Genomic DNA, 14,294 nt, shown 5'->3' on the forward strand with positions numbered 1-14,294 from the left:
GTATATGTATGGATTGTGATAAGAGTTGTATGAGTCCCTAATAAAATGTAAAAAAAAGAAAAGAAAAAGAAAAAAATGATTAGGGCAAAGAATGTACAGATGTGCTTTATACAATTGATGTATGTATATGTATGGATTGTGATAAGAGTTGTATGAGCCCCTAATAAAACGTTTAAAATTTTTTAAAAAAAGGTTAAAAGCCTTGGAAACCTTATGGGGAAGGTCTATCTATTTGACTTGATCACACTAAGTCAGAATCAACGAGGCTGTAATGAATTTTAATTTTAATTAAAGGCATTTTAGTTAAAGAGAGTGTGGTAGTTATATAATTTGTTGTCAACTTGCGACTATTAAAAGCATGGGGTGGAGGTTAGCCTGTCAGTCAGTTCACATCTTGATGACCTCATTTGGAGGTGCTAAGGAGATAAATAGCTCACTGGAGGCAGAACATGCACACACTCTCTTTGCTATTCCTGATTAAAAGACACATGGAGCTACGCTAGAGCCCTGGAGTTGGAGGAGCCACGTGGAGATCCATGTCAGTGCTGAGAGACTTATGCTGCCACTGGATCCACAAGACTTTCGACCCACTGGCCTGTGATCTTCCTGCATTCAGCATCTTGCATGTGTTTCGTGAGTCTGAAGGAGAATTTATAGATTGGTATCGGATATATGGGTTAATATTGGACTTATGGACTTGATCTGGATTAGGCCGGGATGTTTTCTCAATATTCTAATTGCTCTTATATATAAAGCTTTTTCTTATATACATATGAGTTTCTATGGATTTGTTTCTCTAGTCTACCCACACTAACACACAGATAGAAGTTGTCAAGGTATTGTTTTCATTTTGCTTCGAATCCACAATCAATGCTCATGTAAGCAGCAGTCAAGAGATCAAAGGGCATAATGCAATTTTTAAAATCTGCTGTACAAGTTTTCTTTAAAGTGTCAAAGAGCACAGATGCCATTTTAAGGAATAATATGTACCTGAACCAAGCCCTGGTGTATTCAGTCAACTCAGATGCATGTGAAAAACTGGACAGTGATTAAGGAAGACCACAAAAGAACTGGTGCATTTTGAATTATGGTATTGGTGAAGAATACTGAAAGTATCCTGAACTGCCTGCCAGAATAAAAAACAAATTTGTACAGCCAAAATGCTCCTTAAAAGCCAGGACAGCAGGAATTTGCCTCATTCACTAAAGACGTATTATGAGGAGGGAAAATTCCCTGAAAAGGGGCATTATACTTGGTGAAGTAGAAGGTCAGCAAAAAAGAAAGACCTTCGAGATGGATTGACAGTCTGGTGCAAGCATGGCAATAATTGTGGAGATCGAGGGAAGCAGGCAGTGTTGCATTTGGTGGCCGCCAGAAGCACAATCAGTGAAAACTGGTTGGACGGCACCGACAGCAACAACAAAGCATCTGAGATCCTGAAGTAGAACGGTTGTAAATTTGACATTTTAGCATTAGTTTGCTTAAAGAGAAGCATTCTTCTATATAAGCCTTTCCAACACAAAACTGTGAGCAAAGCAAAATTCTTTTCCATGAAGGTTAGGAAACTGCTTTACAAAATGATTCATGTAAGCCCTGAAATAATCCCTTGAAGCTATTAGAAACTGATCGCTATAAAAAATATATGTTGGTATGCAAATCTGAGTTCTTATTCTGAGAAGAGAGACCGCACAGAAAGGATGAAACAATGGTATGGAAACTTACTATCCTCTCCAGCTGGATGCTCTATAGCAGACTCATTGCTTCCATGTGTTTAAGGGGGTGGAAAAAGTCACCATAAGTCAGCCACAATCCCTAAGATGTTGGCATGCATCTAGAGCATTGGATCCAGAAAAAAAGGAAACTATTTTTCTATTATTATCACATAATCCTATCAGAGGCAACATTTAGTTCACCATTATGGAAATGTGTTGAAAATTAATTAAAAAGGCTTGTTTCTACACTGCCTAAAAGTTATAACATTGGAAGCTATGTCAAATATGACAAGTTATCTTATTTAATATTTAAATAAATAATGCTTATTTTGAACATCATAGTCTAGACCTTATAAGTTATTTTATGGGAATATTAAAATTGATGAAGGTTAACAAATATTTTTGCACAGTGAAAACATTCTTTTTGAAAAGTTGTGTTTACACTGATTAAGCTGATGAATGCAAACAAGTTTGTGGATTCACTTGCGGCGCAAAACCAGCAAAATGCATATTAATAAATATATAAAGAATGGTTTCAAAGAAATAGGTCATGCAGTTGTAAAAGTGGACAGGTCCCAACCCCATGAGACAAGTCAGGCTGGAACTACTCTTGGCTCATGTGTTCACAGGCTCTAACAACCCCAAAATTGGCAGGTTGGACTTCCCAAGAACCAGAGGTCTGAGTTTGATGAAGAAATGCAGAATTGAGAGAGGAGAAATTTCATCAGAACACTCATCTATTGAATACAGACCATACTTCCAAGGAAAAGGCCCTTACATCCTATCGTAGAATATACGATAATTACATAATACTAAGACATATGGCTGAGTCCAAATGACGGGTACACTCCACCACTTGGCAAGTCAGCACTGTATGCATCCCAGTAAACCACACATCACATATAAATATAAATTCAATTATGAAGTCACACTTAAGCCTAACATGATACAACTAACATACACACAACCAAAAAACGCACTAGGCCTGCATGTTACATTTTATAAGAAATCATGTAGAGAATGAAGGAAAAAAGACATTTGCTATATGTATATACATAAATCTGAACATATGAAACTGTATATTAAAAGAAAGAAATATGAAAAACAACTAGTCATCTTTTCTGCAAGTGGTCACATAATCATAGCTGGTATTTAGAATTACATTCTGCTACACCCATTGTGCACTCCCTTTGCCCTTCACAAGCACAGCAGCGGGTGTGGCTCTTTGCCTGATGTGGTGATCCAAACATTCATTCCTGAAGGGCCCGGACCATTAGAAGTCATGTTAAGGGACAAGCCAACCAGGGTGCAGTATAGCACCAACGAAACACACAGCATTCCTCTAGTTCTTTAACACTTCCTACCCCACACTATCATGACCCCAGTTCTACCTTACAAATCCAAGTAGAGCTGAGCATGTACACTGGTACAGATAAGAACTCTCAACATGTGGAACCCAGGACAGATAAAACCCCTCAGGTACAATAATGGGAGTAGCAATACCATGAGGATAGGGGAAAATTGGGGAGGAAAGTGGAGAGAAAGGGGGAACTGATCACAATGATTGATGTATAACCTTCCCTATCAACCTAACCGCAGGGGACAAACAATAGAAATGTGGGTAAAGGGAGCCATCAGATAGTGGAAGATATAAAAAGAATAATATATAATTTATCAAGTTCTCAAGGGGGAGGGGGAGGGAGGCAGGGGAAGAAAAGAGGAGCTGATACCAAGGTCTCAAGTAGAAAGAAAATGTTTTGAAAATGATGACGGCAACATATGTACAATTGTGCTTGATACAACTGATGTATGGATTGTTAGATGAGCCCCCAATAAAAGGATTTTTAAAAATTGAAAGCAAGAAAAAGAAGTAAATAAATATTTCAACCTAAAAAGAAAGTCATGTTGAAATTGGATTGCTATAGTTTTCCATTAATTTTAGTCGTAGAGCATGGTACCACTAAGATACATACTAAAGGATCTCCTATATTCAAAACATGCTCATGCCTTCCCTCAATTTTTTCTAACAACTTGGCATTCTGTGATGCTCACCCTCCCAGAACAATCACTGAAGACAACAAAATGGGTGCACAAGAAAATGTGGTGAAGAAAGTTAATGATGCCTGGCTATCAAAAGAGACAGCATCTGGGGTCTTAAAGGGTTGATGTTAAAGAAGTGACCATCTAGCAGAGAAGCAACAAACCCACATGGAAGAAACCCACCAGCTGGCGCGATCATGAGGTGGCGAATGGACCGGGTAACAGACATCAGAAGATCAGGCATCAGAAGACCCCAAACAAACAAAAAACCGTACTGTTGAGAACAAAGTGGGCTGGAGCAGAGACCCCAAACCCATCGCTAGACAATGGGACATCTCCTCACAGAAGGGTCACAAAGAAGGGATGAGTCAACCAGGGCACAGTATCGCACCAGTGAAACACACAATATTCCTCTGGTTCCTTAAGGTTCCCTCACCCCCAATCATTACGACCCCAGTCCAGCCTTTCACTGCGGGCTAGACCAGAGCATGTACACAGGTACAGATAAGAGCTAAGAGCTCACCACACATGGAATCCAGGAGCAGAAATGGGAGTAGCAATACCAGGAGGGTAGGGGGAAGGTGGAGAGAGGAGGGGAAGAAGGGGAACCAACCTCAATGATCGATGCATAACCACACACCCTACCTCACCCCACTCCCAGGGGGACGAACAACAGAACCACAGGGGAAGAGAGACAGTGGTTGGTGTATGACATGAAAAATAGTAATTTATAATTTAGCAAGGGGTAAGCAGGGTGGGGGGGCAATAGGAACTGATACCAAGGGGCTCAAATAAAATGTAAATGTTTAGAAAATAATGGCAACATTATGTCCAAATATGCGTGATACGATGGATGTATGGGTTGTTAATAGAGCTGTAAGAGCCCCCCAAAAAGTGACCTTTTAACAATAATAAGAAAAAGAAAAGCAACATGGAAGAGCATACTCAATATTTCTCAAGCTGAAATAATTGAAGAAGTTCAAGCCTCGATATTGAAGGATTGAAGAATGAAAGGATTCAATGGGCAAAATATCAAATAATACAGGGAGCATCAGCAGAAAGTGGGAAAATACAGAATAGCTGTATCAAAAGATTCGGTTGACATTCAGTCATTGCAAAAGGGAGTATCTGATGAAGAAATTATGGTACTGAAGGAAGTCATCCAAACTACACGGAAGCCACTAGGGAAAAATACGGCTTCAGGAATTGTTTCAAGAAACTGTTGCAGCCCAGTTAACACTCCATTGTCCACGCCAAGAAATCCCGAAGACAGCTAGCTGGCTAAGTGACTGAAAGAGATCCATATTTGTGTTCATTCCAAAGAAAGGTCACCCAATGTTATTAAAGTTAGGTGTGATCATTTCATTTCTGACTTATCATCTACCCTGTGGATAACCTAACAACGCCGTCTTAAAAACAAAACACAAAACATACCAGTACTCTACTTCACCTCCATTACATAATGTCAAATGGACTACCCTTGGTAATCAAGATCTAGCAAGCCCCCCAGTATGGTAACTTCCTTCTTTGCCTAATAATCCAGAGAGATAGGGAGCCCAACGTAGATGGAGGATGGCTGTAACTTCCAGCTCAATGGAATCAGTGTGTGTCCCCTGATGGCAGAGGTTGTCCCTTCGGAACTAAGATGTTAAGATCTACAGAGCATAGGGTCACAAAGGAAAGGAAGCAACATTTGTAAGAAGGTCACTAGAGATAATAGTGAGCGGTTCTACTTTCATTTCCATCTCTTGATTCCTATACCTATGAAAATGGGCCCTGGGGAAAACAGCATCATATATTGGCTGCTGGTTGAAAGCACACACAGCCTCCAAGAGGACATTGCCCTCGTCCTACAAGATACTATCACTTATCTGGCACCATAGCTCTATTTATAGATTGTTATTCCATCATTGGATCCAATGCAGTGCTTTAGGATGATGGGAAACATGATAACACCAGAGAATTCCAGGAGCATAGATTTGATTTGCAGTAAAGAGACCTCTTTAATCAGAAGTGATGCTGTGCCATGATGGTAATGAAGACATTCCAAAGGGCACATATGATAGTTTTGGCATAATCATTGTATACAGAAAAGACAAACCCATATCTAGAATAAGTATTTCTCCAGTGGGGAAAAAATGCTGCTGTCCTTGATGTAAGCAGTCCAATGTAGTAAGCCTGCTAATAGGTTACTGATTGATTGTCTCTAGGAATGGTATCATATCACGGACTTGGTGTTGGTCACTACCTCATGTTGCTGAGTCTATGACTGCCACCACAGTCACTTAGTTCATGAGTCTATGGGGCAATGACAAAAAGGGCTGGGGAAAGTACTGATATCAACATAGGAAGTCACACTATCTCCTTGACTGTTAAAATTCTCCTCTGCAAAGGCCATGAGTATTCATATCCAACATATACCCTCATTTCTTTGGCCCTTTCAGAGAAGTGTATACACAACCTCTTTGTGATATCTCTTTGCTATTAATTTTCTAACCATGTTTCTTCCAAGTCACCGACCATCCAGTCAAAACAGCACATGTAGTCATATTAAGGAAGTCCCAGGAAAAGACTATAGTGCTGGCTGTCTATGAGCCTCCAGATCACACAAAGTCATCTACAAAACAGGTAATAATTTTTCTCTTCCTTAATCAACTGATCATAAGGAGCACCTCAGAAGACCACAGGTGCACACTGAGAGAAGGAAAAGTCCAATCATCAAAATATCATCCCTATATTGGATTGATATAGCTTTATGTGGAAGAGAAAGAAAAACAAGATCTTAGAAAAGTAAACCATGACACAGGGCTGAAGAGCTGATACACCCCTGAGGTAAAACCGTGAAGGTGTATTTCTGGCCTTGCTAGCAGAAGACAGACCACTTCTCATAATCCTTCATAAGGTTTGGGTCAGATCAACATCTGTATGCCAGGTACCTGAAGATGCATTATTTTGTTCAAGGAATGAAGCCACATCTAAAATATCAGATGCAACTGAAGTCACAACCTGGTTAACTTTAGGATAATCCACTGTCATTCTCCAAGATCACCTGCTTTATGGACAGGCCAGGTAGACAGGTTGAATAAAGATGTGGTGGGAATCCCAACTATCATGCTTCAAGTTTTTAATGGTGTTATTAATGTATGCAATTTCTCCAGGAATGTGATACTGCTTTTGGTATACTATTTTTCTATGTATGATTACAATTTGGCCATTCTTACTCTAAACAAGCCTATTCCACATATCAGGGATACACTGGCAAAATTCTTGCATGTGACATCAATGACATTGTCCTATAAATTAGCATTCTGTTGAGTCATCTTTCTTTCAAATGCATACAAATAGGATTCTCTTCCAGTCAGTTGGTCAATTTCCTGGCATACGTAAGTGGTTCCAGGGCCTCACCACTTGTTGAAACATTTCCATTGGTACTCCATGGATGCTGAAAGTCTTGTTTTTAACTAACGCTTATATGCAGCTTAAACTTCTTCTTTCAGTGCTATTGGTTCTTGCTCATATGTTTCCTCCTGAAATGGTTAAATGTCAACTAGTACTTTTTGGTTCAATGCCTCTGTATTGTTTCAATATTCCTTTGATTTTGATTTTTTTCCCTGCATCGTTCAATTTTTTCTTCCTCCATCTTTCAATGTCACAACTGAAACCTCAACTTTTTCCCCCATTATTTCAGTTTAAGATATGTTAAGCGTGTTCTTCCTCTTTGGTTTATTAACTCTTTATCTTTTCACATGTCACTATAATTCTGGAACTGGGGAAATAACCGCAGGATGGGCTCAGAGACCCATTAAACCGACTATCAGAAGGAACAGAGGAAGACTCTATTAACAACCCAATTTTCATCTGTCCCTCCTCTGAATGGTTGGCCCCAGTGGCATTTTGTGTTTCCCAAAATTAGTGTCAATTCAGGGCCAGTGTCCAGTTTACTCCCCAAATTTTGATTGCTTCCTTATGATCAGTTAACAGTCAGTCTTAGATTCCTTTGAGAAAGATTTATAATATACATATTGGGTAGTATAGTGGGGATCCTTCTTCAGGATCCAAGGATTGGATCCAAGGATTGCAGGTCTGCCTCAAATCTGGGAATTGATTGAGGGGTCATGAATCTCTATTCTGGTGATTCAAGTAAGACTACTGTTCACCTGACCAAGAATTCTTCAGCTTGTATAGATCAAGCAAATATTTACTAGATTCCCATCTATCTCACTCCTAGGGACACCATGCTTAAATAGGCAATGCTATACAAGTCAGAAAATTTATATTACTGCTTTGACTCTGCTATTATGGTAAACACACTCATCTTTTCTATGTCCATGAAGTGTCACCTTTTGGTCCTGAATACCACAGGCCCAATTAGCCACAATGTAGTTAAGTGTCTTACTCTAGGATTGAAAGTTCCCATTGTCAAATCTGACTTACATAAAAGAGGAATCACAACAGTCTCCAAGGATACTGAAGCTCCATTCACAAATGCATTCCTTACCATTGTCATAAAAGGTCTACTTGGCATTCCATGTATAACCCTGTGGGTCCAACCTGATAATTCCAATCTAACATGCCAGTTGCTTTCAACTTTGAGATAATTTCTACAATATACCAAGTCGATTCTGATACTTCAACTTTAGTGTAGGCCACTGCATAATCCACACTTCAGTGAACTAACCAAATACACTATTAGATTTTCCCTAACCTCTCGGCTCGAATCATTTCATGAAGAATATGTGCTTACTGGTCTAACTTGATGTTACTTGAACCATTATCCTTTAGTAACTATTTCCACACATATGAGGAGTCTTCAAACAGTTCATGGGAAAAATGGAATGTTTACATGAACCTTTGAAGTTCTGTTAGCAGGTCTGTTAATATATATTTGAAAAACCAAACAATTGTTTACAATTTCTCCTGAGTCACACTTTGTATTTCAGCTCTTGAGGCTCACTTTGACTGAAATCTAGATCCAAAAGCAAAAATGGGAGGTGGGGTAGATTCGTGTAAGGCATCTGTTTCAGACAATGCCCCAGGCCATATCTCAAGCACAGCCAGGTTGTTATCAAATGGGAATAGAAGGGATAAGGTTTTTGTGGGAGGTGGGGAGATTAAGCACATAAAAATGGAGTGATGTCTTCATATGAGAATAAAAGGGCTAGTTCTGTTGGCAGGAATAACTCAATGGAATGTGGGGAGTCACTGCCCCAGCTTCCTGATTATCTGCCCATATGTCGATGTTCTAAGTTTTAAAATCTCCTTTCTTCCCAAATAATGTCCTCGTTTTAACTTTAGACACATTTGAGATCGGGTGCTGAATTGATATCATTTAGCCTCTTTTAAGATTCATGATAAATAGAAAAAAGATTGAAGTTGGCAAAGATTTTGTCTTGCTTGGATCCACAATCAATATTCATGGAAACAGCACGTAAGACATCAAAAGACACATTGCATTAGGAAATTTGCTGTATAATACCTCTTTAGAGTATGGAAAAACAAGGATGTTTCTTTGAGGACTGAGGTGTGCCTGACCCAAGTTATGGTACTTTCAATTGCCTCATGTGTGTGTGAAAGCTGAACATTGAATAAAGACCAAAGAATAATCGATGCATTTGAATTGTGGGGCTGGAGAAGAATGTTGGAGGTACCGCAGACTGCTAAAAGGACCAGCAAATCTGTCTTGGGAGAGTGCTCCTTAAAGGCAAAGATGTCTGACCTAGTTTGCACATGTTGTCAGGAGAGACCAGACCCTGAAAAGAGACATCATTATTCGTAAAGTGGAGCAGCAGCGGAAAAGAGAGAGGCCATCATGGAGATGGACTGACACAGCCACAAGGGGCTCAGACAATGTGAAGATGTGGCAGGATCATGCACTGTGGTTCTGTTTAGCTACACTATGGATTGGAACGGACTGAAGGGCACCTAATAAGTTAAGACTCTAGGTTTGGTTGTGGAAATGTCAGCTCTACTATTAAAAAGAAATAAGGCTCCCCGCCCCACCCTACCCCCACCCCAGCACAAGTGGCAGTTTTCATATTTGTAAGTGATGTTTGGGTTGTTTCTCTGAAGTTCTGAGCTCATCTCCTTCTTTCCCCACTTTGTCCAGCAAAACGAGGCCCGGCCAGCCAATGTCTGCTACTTCTCACTGTGACAAAGAGGTAGGAAATATCAAAGGTGCATTCACGCAGAGCCTTGTTTCCCAAAATTATCTGACCTAAAGGTGATGATGTTTCTATTGCCATCTCATGTCATGGGTTAGCAGGGCCTTCTCCACTACTAGAAACAGAGTCATCAGCATCTTTGAGACGAGCCAGAGGTGAGGACAATTCAGAAAACTAATCATCACAGTTTTGTTACTACAGAACCACCCTCAGTAACAAATGTCTTACACTGGCTTCTCAAAAGGAGTAGAACCAGGGAAGCGCACACGGAACACACTTTAGTTGAAGGGAATGGCTCACCTGCTATGGCGGCTAGCAAGTCCCATATCCAGAGACTGATGAATCCCAGAAGGCCAGGTCAGACATCAGCCTGCCGAACCCTCGAAATCCAGCGGTAACAGGGTGACCTACCAAATGCAGGCGAAAGAGAAGGCACTCCTTACCAGAAGATCCATATATATTGGAGGCAGGTCACATCGCCTACGCCACTCCTTTCACAGCAGGCCACAAAATGGAGGGTAATTACCTAACACTGAGAATATGGCCAAGCCAAATAGACACGCAATATTAACCAACACAAACACAAAAAAATCAATTTACAAAATTTTCTCAAGTATTGAAATCTTTGCTCTAACACCACAGCAAGAAGGTCAATGGATGACTTCGACACTGATAACTTGGCCATTTCCCACAAATCAGGGTTCACAATGCATGACTCTCTAAAAGAAAGACATCTTCGCTTTTCAGAGTGTCAAATGAAAGAAACGAAGGAAAACTTGCCTCACCCCAAAGTGAGAACAGATGGGAATGTAAAGTTAGATGTAAGAAGCTCTGGAAGACCGACCAAGAAATCTTCCCCAGAGAAGGACCAAACACACTCGCCCTCAGCTTCTTCTGCCTCCCAGTTCACTTCCAAAATAAATCCAACAGGAATGCGTAGCTGTTCTCACATGAGGTGCACTGCTTTTGATTTTCGTAAACATTTACTCCTCCCTTTATAAACTCTGCCAAGCAAATATTGATTAACAAAATTTTGGCATTTTTATCTCTTATCTGATGTAGTCTCTTTGTCACATTACTTCACACTAAAATAGCTAATTTTTTAAGATAATAAATGGCTGCATAAATAAGAGGCAAAACACATGAACAAACATAAGAGATGTGGGACAGTGAATTCCTTGTTTGATGAAAGAACCATCTGCTATGAATTAAAGAGTCATGTCAACAAATTATGACTATATTTCATTGTCATTCTCTTCATATTTTGTCTGTATGCTAAAAGTAATCTTTAATTGTAAAGTTAGCAGTCCTTCCTTCACTTAGAAAACAGATAAGGTCCTTGATTTGAAATGTAATGTATGGCAGGTCCGATCCCATGGGCCTCTCTCAGTGTCCCATGCGCAAGCATACTGCCACCCCGAACCACTTGCCTTGCCTAGCTTAACTCCGTGGGCTTCAGACACTGAAGCGGGTTGCACAGTGAAAAAACAAAAAAAGAAATGTAATTTTATATATCATGATACAATTTTTCTTTCTGAATGTAAAAGTTCTAAAATCAGTAATACTCTACATAGTATTTGATCTCTATTATATCTACTTCATATATTTTTGCTTTGCATATAGGTAATATTTTAAATTAGTAATATAGAAAAATAAGTTCTATAATTTGAATGCATTTAAAAGGAGTAATTTTCTTATTAAAAGATCATTTTATTGGGGGCTCTTACAGCTCTTGTAATAATCCATACATCAATGGAAAATTTAGTTGAAAATTGATGTATCAAGCATATTTGTACATATGTTGCCATCATTATTTTCTAAACATTTACTTTCTATTGATCCCTGGATATCAGCTCCTAAAAAGAGCAATTTTATTGTCATAGTTAAGAATATAATTATACTCTTAAAAGATTATTTTGAGAACAATTTTCAAGGATCAACCATAAGTTTTTTAATACCAGATATCTCCCATAAAACAGTGTTTGTGCAAGGTCTTTTTGTTTTGATCATCTTTGTATTCAAATTACATTTGTTGATGTTACAATGAGAATAACAATATTTTAGTCAGCATTCAAATTTTCAGAATATTCTCAAAACTTCAATGAAAATTCTTGCTATTTAAGAAATTTGGCTTTCAGTATCATAACCGTTTTTCTTTTCTTTTTTTTAAAGTTGCCATGTTTACAAAATCAGAAGAAATACAGAAAAATAAATTGTTCTACCTGGTGAGTATAACTGCATTTCTCACTCACTGAAGTAACGCAGGGCACAGGCAATTTGATACAGGTTTACTTTATAATAGGGAACACAGCTTTCCAGAGAACAGAAGCTCAGTATCATATTTAGTTAAAAGTGTGCATGTAAAAATGAATGAAAGTATATTTTATTATTCCGATTATTCTAAATCATTAGCAAACAGTATTAGAAAGCAAAGAAGAAACCTGTAAAGGTATCTATCTCGCAACTCCCATGTTAGTAAAATGGAAAATCTACAATAAACAAACATTTGGTGGTACTATGCTGACTTAACTTTATTAAAATTCCTTTTCTATATTTTTCAGACATAGAAATAAAAAGTATAAAAAACACCCTTTTGCAACCATATTATATCCTCCTAATATTAATAAAGCCAAATACTCTATCCTCACTATTAAATGCAAATGCCCCTACAAAATTTCAAGTATTGCCTTAATTCAATCTGCAAAACAGAAACTATTTTATAGTGAATCCCAAACTTCTACGTGCATCTTGGGGTGGACAGAGCTAAGAAGATATACACATACACTGAACCTTTACTCGATTCTTTTCCTAGGCTCCGAGCTCCTTCTGTGTCTAAAAGGGCGTGAGTCACAAAGAAGCGCTCCAGACAGAAAATGCTGAACAAAGCTGCCTTCGGTGAGCACTTCTCATGCGGACTGCAGACCCTGATGGTCTACGGGTGTCTTCTTAGGAGGTGTTACATCTTTTATTGAGAAAAAGAAGAGGGGGGCATTTTTTGTTTTCTTTTCTTGATCTTTATAATGTAAATAAGATTATGTCTGGATAATCTAAAAACTTTTACCATTGATTTTTATCACAGTATTTACAAATATGATTTTGTGACTATGTTCATTAATTTTAACTGACTGCTTACAGTGCTTATAGGTTTTTTAAACTTAATATGCAGTTTAATTCTTAAAATTTAATACAGCATTTCCCAAGCTTAAATTCACACATAGTCATAGAGCCTAATAGATCATTTCCTCTGAAAATTAGTTGATATAATATTCAAGAGAGACAGCAGATTCCATAATTATCCCTTTCTTGTCTGAAAAATGGCACATCCCATGGCGGTCTACCAATGCTTTATTGGAAATCATTAGCATTCCTAATAAGAGCAGGCTTCATAAAGGGAGCTATAGTTTCTGATTTTTACTTATTTTCAAATGAAATGTGTGAGAGAACAAAGTAGTATTTAATGGATAAAATAAATAAAGCTGTCAACATTTCTATTAGCAATGATGACTATCATTTCAAATGATTTAGTGAACTTTAATTAATAAGGAGTTAAAATCCAGGTCTTTAAAAAAAATCCAGGTCCTTTTTCCATTTTGGCCTTTGATTTGAAAAAAAAATCTTGGCATTAAAATGAGTTCATCTTGCAATCTGTTATTTATAAAATTAGTCCAGAACACCACTCGGTGAATAAAAAGCATAATAAATCGTGATGTTACCTAATGACCAGCAATAAAAACAGAAACAGCACATCCACATAGGTCAGACACTTGCTTTTTAAAATTTTGATGGTGACGATATATAGCAGTGTCACCATGCTGCTGCTGATGCGATTATATATTCTTTTCATCTAGCTTTAAATCTATTAATATTCCATTTTGCTTCACATATATTACTAATTAGTACTTTAAGATAACTTACTAGCATTGTTTATCAAATAAAAGTTTAAAAATAAAAATGTATTGTTACTCATATATTATGCTTTAATATCTAGTTATTAAGACATATGTTTTTAAGGTATGCTCTACTTAAATTATCTTAGTAGAGCATTTTTATCTACTTAAATTAGCTTCATAGATAACAACAGTAGAGAAGTAAAATGTTTGGAAACTCCAAAGATATTTGGACTTAAAAGAACTAGAGTAACAGCACGAATTTCAAAATGCATGTATTTTCAATTAAAAACTGGTTAAAAATACTTTAAATCATCTTATTCATACCTCTGATACATATGTAAATAAAAGTTGTAAACAAACTCTCCCAGAAAGTTGTGGTCAGCATTATTTTCAGACAGAGCATATGAAGTACTTTCAAACAGAAATGTTTCAAACCATTTCTAAAACATTGCAATTCATGAAACATAATCTCATTACTAATTAAACTACTA

General features: G+C 37.9%; 1 protein-coding gene across 1 annotated transcript in view; it reads right to left on the minus strand.

Moving 5' to 3' along the window:
• Nucleotides 1–14,294, minus strand: part of BCKDHB (branched chain keto acid dehydrogenase E1 subunit beta) — a 268,641-nt gene that overhangs the window by 74,227 nt on the left and 180,120 nt on the right. The window lies entirely within an intron of this gene.

The sequence above is a fragment of the Tenrec ecaudatus genome, chromosome 7 (genome assembly GCF_050624435.1).
Source record: "Tenrec ecaudatus isolate mTenEca1 chromosome 7, mTenEca1.hap1, whole genome shotgun sequence".
In the NCBI taxonomy this organism is placed as follows: domain Eukaryota; kingdom Metazoa; phylum Chordata; class Mammalia; order Afrosoricida; family Tenrecidae; genus Tenrec; species Tenrec ecaudatus.